At 38.5% G+C, this 12,242-nt stretch overlaps 1 long non-coding RNA gene across 1 annotated transcript; it reads right to left on the reverse strand.

Annotated features, from left to right (window-relative positions):
• Positions 1-1,250: 1,250 nt before the first annotated feature.
• On the reverse strand, positions 1,251-1,738 carry LOC135939119 (uncharacterized). Its single transcript, XR_010574716.1, has 3 exons — positions 1,592-1,738; positions 1,431-1,511; positions 1,251-1,368 (listed from the first exon to the last, which is right to left on the reverse strand). It is a non-coding gene; the product is annotated as an uncharacterized LOC135939119 (long non-coding RNA).
• Positions 1,739-12,242: the final 10,504 nt, after the last annotated feature.

Genomic DNA, 12,242 nt, shown 5'->3' on the forward strand with positions numbered 1-12,242 from the left:
TAAAAGTTATACTTGTAAGAGATAAGTTCACAATTATAATTTTTAATTCAATGCCCAATTAATTTTCAAGCCGATATTATAGGGTCTATCTCATGACAATTATAAGTGTCCAAGAATAAAATAATGTCAAACCAAAAGCTCTTATTGAAAGAATCGTTTTTCAAAACGGTTCTTCTACAATATAAAGAACTGAACAATAGTAGGAATTTCTCTTCCTTGAAAAAATTTCGGACGAGGCAAAGAACCGGAGATTCGGACAAAATTAATTTAATAAAACTGCAGGCTCCAATGAGAAAGCCGGATCTGCATCCTTACCTTGTTGCTGAGATGTTTCTATGATGGCTCACCACGGATTTTGCTAGAGCGAAAATAAATTTTTTGGTCACAAATTAAATTCAATCTTGGTTTGGACTCACCGTTCAAATAACTGAACCAAGTCCCTGACTCTGCCGGTTTCTTATTCAGGTCTTTCGCCATTGTCGGGTGGAGCTGGAGACTTATCTGCCACTTTTCCTCGCGAACAAAGTTCAACTTGACCTAAACTGATGCTTCTCCTGCGGCTGAACGCAACAATCTGGTGTTTCGCTGGCACTTATTCAACGATTCGACATTCGAGAAATTCAAAGAATTATTCCACGTTCTTTGCGGATACGAATAATTGTCTTTTCTAGAGACCGGAATGCTAAGAATTTATACTTCTTCCAGCTGTCGAGCAATGCACCGCGTTTGGAATTTATTTCTCTCTTTTACGGTAGATATTGTCAACAATTTAAGCTATTTTTTTTCTTTTGGACGAATTAATGCAATTTTGCCGAATTGAAAGTACAAAACAGTTTTATTCAATATGTCTGCGGAGTGCTTGGAATTTCTAAAAGATTATTTCCATGCTCATATGTTGCCTTTTGTGAAATCTTATATAAATCCATTATTTGTAAAAATTTAAAAGGAAAAGACCTGTGTTAGTTTGTCTGACTTAAAAACGAAGAATTTTATTCAACATCCAGCCTCTGTTATCGATTCATGCATAAAAGTACATTCATATTTACAAAATTTCGGGTGGCGAATTGACGGGAAGTGAATTTGTTTAAAAATTTAATGAAGCTGTAAAATTTTAAAATTGATTTTCCTAAATTTAAAACGAAGAATCTACGCCCGTAAAAGTTTAAAATTGTAGAAAATTTGTTAAATGCATCGTTGTCTCAAGTTTCAGACATTCATCTCAGTATGATTTACTGAATTTTTCTAATTATGCTTCTTTTGCTTGCAAATCTTCGAGTTCTTCCTCGCTTGTTCTTGAAGAGCTTGGCCCGGGTTGTTCTTCATCTTTTGCGGATGCCGCGTTTTTTTGGCCAGAAGCCCCAAAAGTGCCTGTAATTTAAAGATTAAAATAAATAAACTAAGATATTTTGATGAAAATAAAAAATCCTTACTGTAAAAATTCTTGGGAATCGCACCTTGAGCTTCGTAACGTTTCCGGGCTTCCGCCAAAGCTTGCTCATCTTCAGGTTTGACTGAAAATAAGCAATTGACGATATTTAACTTCACTTCTGATATTGATTTAAAAGGAAATTAAGGAAATTGATATTCGCACCTTTTTGGTACCAAGCCGAAACTTGTTTGCCGCTTTTCTTTGTTTTTTTCTTCCCCGTGTGAGTGTTTGGAGCTCTCGATGAACCTTCCCTAGTTGCCAATTTTACTGGATTACTGGTGCAGTGGTGGATTGGCTTCTCGGGTTCTGAATCAGTGTCGCTGCCTGCAGTTTACACATTTATCAAAATAAGGATTAAATTAAAACTCGTCACTGCTTTCTGTACCGCGCTTCAATGGTGAAATTTCAGCATTCGGATCTTGTGAAAGAAAATATTCAACAGTTTAAATAGAAATTCAAAAAAAGTCAAAGCTTAATTTATCCTGAGAACAGAAGAAATTAGATATCCAAAGTATATCTTCCGAGGATATCCTCGGATATCCAATTTCTAGCCAAGATATTCGCACCTTTTCGAATTGGTTCCAAAGAGTCTCGTTTCTGGCGCTCATCTCTTATTTTCTCCTCGTCTGAGTCCAGAGCGCTCGATGAATCTTCGCTAGTGTCCAATCTCGGTGGATTCCCTGAGTCGCATTGGATTGGCTTCTGGGACCCGCGGCCTAAAATTAACACACACTAAAATTATAACTCACTGATGGTGAAATTTCATCATCCGGACCTTTTAAAAGAAAATATTCAAAACAGTTTCTCAGATATCCAAATTCTAGCTGGGATTGCTCAAATAAAAATGTAGAATTCTTGTGCACAATTTTGGAATTTAAATTCAGGGACTGTGCTAACGCGTTAACGAAGCAACTTTAAAAAGGTTCCGGCTTTTGCGACAATTTAAAAAATAAAAACACTTACGAGGAACCGCATCTATCTGATCAAAATCAGTCGTTGCGCCAGGTTGACCTGTTTAAAATTAGATTTATAAAAAAAAGCCAGAAATTCACGAGCATACCTTTGTCCGAATCCAAACGCTTGGCGGGAACTTGAACTGTTGGCAAGCGAGCGCGGGCGACAGATCTGTAGCCGAATAAGAATTAAATATTTGTAAATTGTTCTAAAAAAGATCGGGAAAAATTCAGACTCACTCGTAGTAGCAAGTCAGGCAGAGTTTTTTTACTATGTTGTTTACAAATGGCCTGCGGATTCATTTTCTCGGGTTTGAAGAACGTCTGCTCCCACTGGCTGAACGCAACAATCTGGAGTTTGCCACGAGAAAGAATTCTGACGATGCACAATTCCCTCGAGTGATTCGAATTCCTTTTTCGCGCAGAATAGAAATTCGAGCTATTTTCCTTCTTTCGGATACAAATGCCAAGAATGCTTGAATGAATGAGGGGAATTTCTCGTTTGTAGACAGTTGGTCATAATTTCATCATTATTAAGATGTAAAAATGCTGCGCATGATGGCCGTCAGTGGAGTCTCCGTAAAAGAGTTAGATTATAATTATGTGACTTGAATTTAAAAAAAAAATTTACACCATTGCATAGCCGTAATTTTTATTTTTGATAATACACAGAATTCAACGCAGATCCAAATTTCTTTAAAAAAGGAAGGACATTTAATATGTCTGTTCTAGTGGCGTTTCTGCATTCGGTTCTTTAAAACCTAAAACGAACGGAAGATCGAGGCGGTTGCAGAGGGTTTTAAAAAACGCTTTTGGTTCTAAAGATTCCCAAGTTATTTTGTCGCACTGTGAATGCACGAAGAAATCGATTGAATCTGGCCTATCTGTTATAACAAATAATTGGCTGACCTTGTCGTGTTGCTCAATTTCGTGAGTCAATCTTTCTTCTCTTTTCTTGAAGTACTTGAGACACTTTTCATCACATCGGCATTTCAAGTATCTGTGTCTCTTCAACAAATGATCAGTTATGTTTCGTTTTTTCATTTTATTGCATTTCATGAACGGACATTGCTCTCTCGACGATTTTAGCGGAATAACGGCCGGAATTTTCAAATCTGCAAATAATTAATAAAGGGTTCTAGGTCTTTAATCGGAAAAAACTTAATTTTTACCTTTGTTAAAAAGCTTGACTAATTCATCGACGTTCATGAATCGTGTCCGATAAAACTTGTTGACCTTGCTGTAAACGGAAATAATAAATAAATTAAAATTAAGTCAGGGTTTTTGAACTCACTCGCTACAATTGCGACACAAAAACTTTTCGTCCGGCTCTTTCGGTTCCGTGTTGCACATCCTGCAAAGCATTTTTTTCCTGTTTTTGGGCAGAAAACGACAAGTCCTGACTTGCTGGATGTACAGGTCTGACTGAAAGTAAATAAATAATTTTTTTTTAATTTTCTGTTTAATTGTACTCACTTTTCCGGTTGAAAACTTCGAGCATAACTGTTGTTCTTTCTAAAAAATTAAAACTTTTATCCCGTCAAGAACAGGAAGCTGCTTATCATTTATCTGCCGGCGGATGATCAGAGCAGAACTGCCCCTCGGTCAAAAGAGTGGAATTTTCGCTGCGTTCGGGGAATATGTTTCGAATGAAAAGCATTTTTCTAGCAGGCTGAATGCTGAAAATGCATCTTTTAAGAGTGTTGCGGCTCGTTCACACTTTTATGCAGATAACGGACGCCACTTTTCTGGATTTTGAACGTTCCAAATTATTAAAATGCGATAAATTATCACGGTGAAATCCTTTCTGTGCATCAGAAGAGGTTGAGACGAGTCTAACAAGGTTTTTTTTGCATTTTTGTTAATCAAAACCCGAGATTATGATTTGCAAAAATCACGAAAAATGAAATAAATTTATTTTATTTCGCGTTTTTTGAAACTTTGCAACTCTATATCTCGGGTTCTAACAATCAGAGAAGCAAAAATTACCCACCGTTGGACTCGTTTAAATCTCCACTAAGCAGCTAAAGTGTTTAGGGGGTGCTCGCCACCATCCCCTTTCAACCCCATTGCTACAATTTTGAGAATAAAATTTTTGGCAAGCTTCCACTTAGCTCTGAAATATATTAAAATTTTCATAAAAAATCCTTCTAAAAATTACCTAACTCCCTTATTTTGAAACTAAAACTCGATCAAATTATATTTAAATTTAATACAAAAAAAAACTGTTAATGCTTTACTTTTTTCGACGGGGTTGAAGCGTAGAAACTTAGGGGTGAAGGGTAAGCACACCTAAACCCTTCAGCTCGTCAGGGTAGGTTGAGACGTATCCAACTGTAGATAATTTTTGTAATTCTGATATTAAGAACCCGAGATTTTGAGTTGCAAGAATTACGAAATGTCAAAATTGTGTTACTTTTCGAGTTTTTGGATTTTTGCACCTCCAAATCTCGGGAACTAAGCATCACAATCGCAAAAACTACCCACCGTTGGACTCATCTCAATCTTCCCTGACCAGCTGAAGGGTTAAGGGGTGTTTGCCCTCAACCCCTAAGTTGCCATACAGCCTTAAAGATGCGGTAGTGAGTGGGGCCAGGAATGGTTGTCACTTAATAATCAAAATTGCGAACACAAAAAAAACTTTTAAAACTAGAGGAATTGTATGCCACTATAATAGATGGCGTCAACAGGGAGGAAATACACGTTTAACTGATAGTCGCAAATAGAATAGATATCTCGCTGATATCGTGGCCGGATAAAGCAATGTTTATACGAACTTCCTGTGCGTATTTGAATCCATATAGATTTTATCAAAACGCAGTTGGCTCATTTTGAAATCAGCAAGCTTATGCACAGTCTGGTTTCGCTCTGCAACGATGCTGGTGACGAGGCTTGGAATTTTTACTTTATTCCTTTTCATCTGTCCAACGTGCATGGCATCGGCCAATAATATTAATTCTACGTGGACATTGACCGTAATTGGAGATGGTGGGATATATGATTTAGACTCAGTATATGGTAATAATCTTCATGATGGATATTCGCAACCTTCAATTTCAGCGACAACAAAGAGTGTTAGCGCGGCCAACACGACATTTTATGAAAACGGAGAACTGCAAACAGCATTTTGTACCACATTCGATGAAAAATTTCGCACAGTTACCTGTAATGCAAGTAAGTTTCTAATTTTTTATGTCAGGAACCTACAACTATTTTTATATCTTTCCTATTTTATAGCAAAATCAAAACAGTCCTTTGATCCGATCTACATATCGATTAGCTACAACGAAGAGACGAATAATATGGGGACCCCATGCGTGAAGGGCGAAGACACCACCACCTCAAGTCCCGCGGTTACCACCCCAATTACAAAAGGTAGTACTGGAATTGAGAAAAACGATGAAGCTGGAATTATCCTGGTTACCGCGGTGCTTCTCCTTGCCACCTCGATCATGATCAACGTCTCCGGTTGCTGGTGCAATATCAAAGTATTTCGCCGCATGGACTTCAACAAATCCCCCAAGCTAGACACAAAACCGGTGAAAAAGGGGTCGAACAGGAGGAACAGGATTTCCGCTTCATCATTTCAAAGAGGAAGAAGAGCAGGAGCACTGCCACAGCCGCCAATTTCGGTTCCAAGCCGCATCGAGTCAGCCATTTACGAGGAAATCAATTTTTAATTAAAACACAGATAACAGATGGCTCCACCGTACACTGTTAATGGAATTTCCTTGTCATAAATAAATATTGTGTGATTATTTCATTTTGGTTTTTCATTTCCATGAAATTGCACCATAAAACGAAATCTTACAAAAATAAAGTAACGCGCGTATCCCATCAGAAGCGTTGCCAAGTCTGATTTTCTGGGTACAAGAAATAATGTCACGTGCTTGGGGATTCTTGCGTGTAAATCTTATTTATAATTGCATAAAAAAAAAAGACATTCTAATTGAATCGACACGCTTCCTTAATCATTGCAAATTGGGAGCAGACAAAAAGACAAAAACTGGATTGATTTGTGTGGGTTGAAGCACTTTTATAGCAACTACGGTCGCGGTTTAATTACCCTGGAGATCAGACTAAACTAAAGTTTCGCATGACGCCATGATATTCTGGCCTCCCTCCATCAAAAGGGACTCGCCCACTGCGAACACAAAAATAAAAAATTGTTCTTTTAATTGCTGATGGAAATTGTATGCCAATAATACATAAATAGACGGCGTGCATCAACATAGCAGGAAATACACATACCGTTTCGCTGATAGTCTACAAATAGAAGATTACTTAAATATCGTGCTGATATCGCGGCCGGATAAAGCACTATTTTTGTTTCCTCTGCGTATTTGAAACCGTAGATTTTATCAAAAACACAATTGGCTTATTTTGAAATTGGAGCATAAGCTTTTGGTGTACAGTTAGTTGGGTTTCGCTCTGCAGCGATGGTGGTGACGACACTTGGAATTTTTACTCTATTCCTTTCTATCTGTCCAACGTGCATGGCATCGGCCAATAATACTACTTCTACCTGGACATTGACCGTAACTGGAGATGGTGGGTTTATGTTGTTATTAGATTAAGTATTTTGTTAATTTCCGTGTTTCAATTTCAGTGACATCAAAGAATGTTACAACAGCCAAACTGGAATATTTTCACAAAAATGAAAAGCAAACATCAAATTGTACCATAGTCAATGACATAGTTCGTAAAGTGGGCTGTTATGAAAGTAAGTTATTCTAAAATTGTGATTGTAAATACAACTATTAATTGATGTCTTTGCTATTTCATAGGCAAATCTGGCCATAACTTTGATCCGCTCAGCATATCGATTAGCTACACTAAAGAGACGAATAATCCATGCGTGAAGGGCGAAGACACCACTATCTCAAGTCCCGCGGTTACCACCCGGAATACAGCAAGTACTACTGAAATTGATAAGACCGACGAAGCTGGAATTATCCTGGTTACTGCGGTGCTGCTTTTTGTCACCTCGATCATGATCAACGTCACCGGTTGCTGGTGCAACATCAAAGTATTTCGCCGCATGGACTTCAACAAATCCCCCAAGCCAGAGACCAAGCCGGTGAAAAAGGGGTCGAACAGGAGGAACAGGAATTCAACTGCGACATTTCAAGGAGGAAGAAGAGCCGCAGCACTGCCACAGCCGCCAGTATCGGTTCCAAGCCGCGGCGAGTCAGCCATTTACGAGGAAATCAATTTTTAATTAAAAAACAGATAACAGAGGTGGCTCCACCGTTCACTGTCAATGGAATTGGGAATTTAGATCTTGTTTTTTATTAAAAATACTGTGTGTGATTATTTCATTTTGGTTTTTCATTTCTATGAAATTGCACTACGATTATACGAAATCTTCATATAAAAATCATAAAGGTAAAGGAACACGTATCTTATCAGAGAGCACTGACAAACCAGGAATCCCAATTTCATGCCAATAATATCGACGGCTCGTGCGTCAACAGGAGGAAATACGCGTTCCTCTGATAGTCCACAAATAGGAGATATCTTGCTGATATCGCGGTCGGATATAGCACCGTTTATTTTTATTTATATATTCTTGTGCGTACTTGAAACCACAGATTTTATCAAAACACAATTCAATTAATTTTCAAATTAGCAAGCTTTATGTACAGTTGGGCTTCGCTCTGCAACGATGGTGGTGACGACGCTTGGAATTTTTACATTATTCCTTTTCATCTGTCCAACGTGCATCGCATCGGCCAATAATACTACTCCTACGTGGACATTGACCGTAATTGGAGATGGTGGGTTTATGATGTTAAATTCAGTATTTTGTTAATTTCCGTGCTTCAATTTCAGTGACATCAAAGAATGTTACAACAGCCAAAATGGAATATTTTCACAAAAATGAAAAGCAATCACCAAATTGTACCATAGTCAATGACATAGTTCGTAAAGTGGGCTGTAATAAAAGTAAGTTATTACTGTGATAGCAAATACCTAATCTAAATCTTGATATCTTTGCTATTTCACAGGCAAACCTGGCCATAACTTTGATCCGATCTACATATCGATTAGTTACACTAAAGAGGCGAATAATATGTTGTCCACCACCACCACCACCACCACAAGTCCCGTGGTCACCACCCCGATTACAACAATTAGTTGTCCTGGAATTGAGAAAACCAAAGATTTAATTATCCTGGTGTCTGCGTTGCTGCTTCTTGTGACCTCGATCACGATAACCATCAGTGGTTGCTGGTGCTCTATCAAAGCTTTTCGCAGCATGTAATTCAACTAGACTTGGCCAAATAAAAATAGATTTTTAATATCTATGATATATGTTTTTTCTGACGACATTATCCCGATATTTTCTGTATCTTTATATTGGTTATATAGGACGATATTTCACCGTCGATGTTTTTCCAGACGATAAAATATCGATATTCAAACACATTTTGCCTTGTCGAACTTCAACAAATCTCCGAAGCCATAGATCAAACCGGTAAAAAAGCGGACGAAGAGGTGGAATATGATTTCCGCTGCGTCATTTTTCGCGTCAAACATATTTCAAGGAGGAAGTAGAGCAGCAGCACTGCCTGTATCGGTTCCAAGCCGCGTCGAGTCAGCCATTTATACGAGGACATCAATTTTTAATTTGAAAACAGATAACAGATGGCACAGCTATTCACTGTTAATGGACTTAAGATCTTTTCTTCTTATTATAAATATATAGTGTGAATATTTTAATTTGGTTTTTCATTTCTATTAAATCGCACAATAAATCGATATTTTCTTATAAAAACAAAATTCTGGGTACAAGAAATATAAGGTCACACATTTATTGAGGTTTCCAATTTTTCGTTGTTCCTGGAACAATAAAAAAACTTCCTGCTTCGTATTTCTCATTCGGCATAAAGTAAGGAATTAAACATATAGCTAAGATTATATTATTAGAATAAGGTGCTGGAGCGAGGGCTTTTTATTTATTCTTGGGTGAAATCTTTAACATCGTGCTTTGGCTCGTTTTCTTAGGAGAGAAAATTCCAAAAATTGTTCCTCTTGGTTGTTCCCGCCCGCTAGAGTGAAAAGTTAAGTTTGAATTGAGCGCCACAGGTCCGCCGTGCGCTCGGCCAATCAGAGCGTAGCGCTGGGACGCCATCAGAAAAGTGTTGTCATGGATCATTATTTGAATAAATTTATCTCACGTTCAAAACCAAAATTCGTGATTTTAATTTATAAAAAAGAGGGTTGGAAAAGAAAAATAGCATATCAGGTGCGTGAGTCTCGTATTTAATTGTATAAAAGAGAGCTCCAAGGACATTCTGTTTGAATCGAGCCGCGTTTCCTAAATCATCGCAACTCGGAAGTAGACAAAAGCGCCATTTGTCTGCAATGATTTGTGAGGGTTGAAGCACCTATGAAGCAATCATGCGACGGTCGCGGTTTGATTACCCTAGGGATCAGAAATATCTAAAGCTTCCCATTGTGACGAGATATCATCCACCATGACACTTCTCCGCTGCGAACTCTAAAATCAAAAATTGGTATTTTAAAACCTGCTGGAAACTTTATGGCGTGCACCAACAGGAGGAAATACACGTTTATAGGGTTCTTGAGTAAAGACCCAGACCTCGACAACCCCTTCAGAGGCGTTGCGAAGCCTGGGTGGTCGTTTTTTCGGAGACGAAAAATGTATCCATTTGGCACCATTGAATAGCTGCCTGACATTGACAAGAGGTACATACTTTTTTGCGGATGCCCGATGGTTCTGCTATACATTCTGCTTCGGGTTCAGGAGACTAAACCGACATAATTTTGTTGTAAAAAGAATATTGGCAGTTGGATCAACCCTTAGTGTTCGGAGCCGCCAACAGATGTTCTTAAAAATTTAATTTTAAGGCACTTCCGCTCCGATTTCATATTCAATCTAGCTACTATGCATTCTTCACTTAATTTTCTTTCTTTTGACGTGCGCAAAACCAAAATCGGTTTAGCCAATCGCCGTAGAATCGAAAAACTATTTTTTTAAATAAAAAAAATATTTGCCGACGATTCTACGGCTGGACTGATTTTGGTTTTTAGCACGTCAAAAGCAAGAAAATTAAGTGAAGAATGCACATTGAAAAAATCGAGTCTGAAGTCACAGCGGAAAAGCCTTAAAATTTAACTCATTTCGAAAGTGTACTACGGTGGCGCCACCTGTTGGCGGCTTCGAACACCAAGGGTCAAATTTAAGTCCAGTTTATACCTCTTCCTTTTCAGATGGAGATGAAGATGAAGAACTGCCGAGCACTAAATATAGTTTCTTTTTTCGAGAAGAAGACCAGTCTGGGTTTTTTGAGCGCCACTCTCGGGTCGACTGGAAATTAAATCAGAGCTGGTTCGATTTTGGAAACAATTAAAATCTTACAGAAGAAGATCGCGCCTTGCCACTGCTTGGAGCTGCATTTGAATCCGACCTGCGTGCAAATAAAATATTATTTCATGTGAAAATAACAGATTTTTGGTCGTCTTTACTCATCTCTCCGCTGCATGGCGATCATATCACCAATTTTGTTCTGCCAAGTAGCGACTGAGACGCTCAAGTCGTTTAGCATATTTAGAATATGGTCTAATTTTTCAACTTTGGGATCATTCTGTCGTCTTGTTTCAACTGAAACAAAAACTTATTCATAAACCGCCCGCGAAAGATAAAAGTCTCCGCATTTTGCTCACTAGTTCTTTCCATCACCCTGGTGAAGATTGACGACAGATCGTCTTCGTCACTGTCTTCCACGTGTCTCAATAACTCATCGACGGCCCTTTTTGTGTTGGATCGACCCTCAGGAGCCGCCGAGGCTGCTTTATTCTTCTTGGGTGAGCCTGAAAAATCTAGATTCGAATTATTTTTCTTTTAGAAATGACTGCGAGCTTACGATGAGGCGGAATAGGGGCTGGCGCTTGGGATGTCCCTTTTTTCCTGGTTCCTGGAATGTCGGAGTTCGTTTTCTTGGGTGAAACCTTCAACTTCTTGCTCTGGCTCTTTTTCGTGGGAGAGTCTGAGAAGAGGAAATTAATTATTTAAAACTCAGTCAAAACCTGCGGTAAATTTACTGGAAGGAGGCGATTTCCGTTTCATTTTGGTTCTGCGTCTCTCAAAATCAGTTAAACAACGTCACGGTCAGCAGCCCTATATAGATGCTTCGCAGACGGGCGATTGCGATGGAATGACAGATAGAATTTGCATTCAAGACGTCCTCGCGTACGAGTTCTTGGAATCATTCGGATTTTCTGAATGTTTTGAATGACGCGCACATGAATTGTTGCGAATGGATCGTGAAAAATGATAAGAGAGAAATTTAGAACTCGAACGAATAAATAAAATGTTTTCAAATTGAATTCAGCGGAAAAACTCTTTTGGTAAATTCGGAAGAGCCGCGTTTTTTTAAATTTAGAAAATTTGATTGAGAAAGAGATTCCAAAACTCTTAAGGGCCGTCTTTGACGAAGTTTCTGAGCCCACCAGTCGATTCCTGAGGGTCAAATTAGGTTAAAATGAGGTTTTCCGTTAAAAAAACGTGCGAACTTTTTTTCCCGCCAAAACAATATGAACCTTTTTCGAGGACTGCGCATGCGTGAGAGCTGGCTGGATGTGACAAATAAGTCAATCGTACAGATGGTCTCTCTGCAAGCACTCAAACCAGCTCTCACGCATGCGCAGCGCTCGCATTTACGTTCAAATTGTTTTGGCGGGAAAAAAATTCGCACTTCGCTTTCGCCTTTTTGGACGGAAAATCACCCATATTACCTAATTTGACCCTCAGGAATCGATTGGTGTGCTCAGAAACTTCGTCAAAGATAAAATAAAAGCAAAAAACACCGATCTATTTGTTCAGTTGCCAA

The sequence above is a fragment of the Cloeon dipterum genome, chromosome 1 (assembly GCF_949628265.1).
Source record: "Cloeon dipterum chromosome 1, ieCloDipt1.1, whole genome shotgun sequence".
Lineage (NCBI taxonomy): Eukaryota > Metazoa > Arthropoda > Insecta > Ephemeroptera > Baetidae > Cloeon > Cloeon dipterum.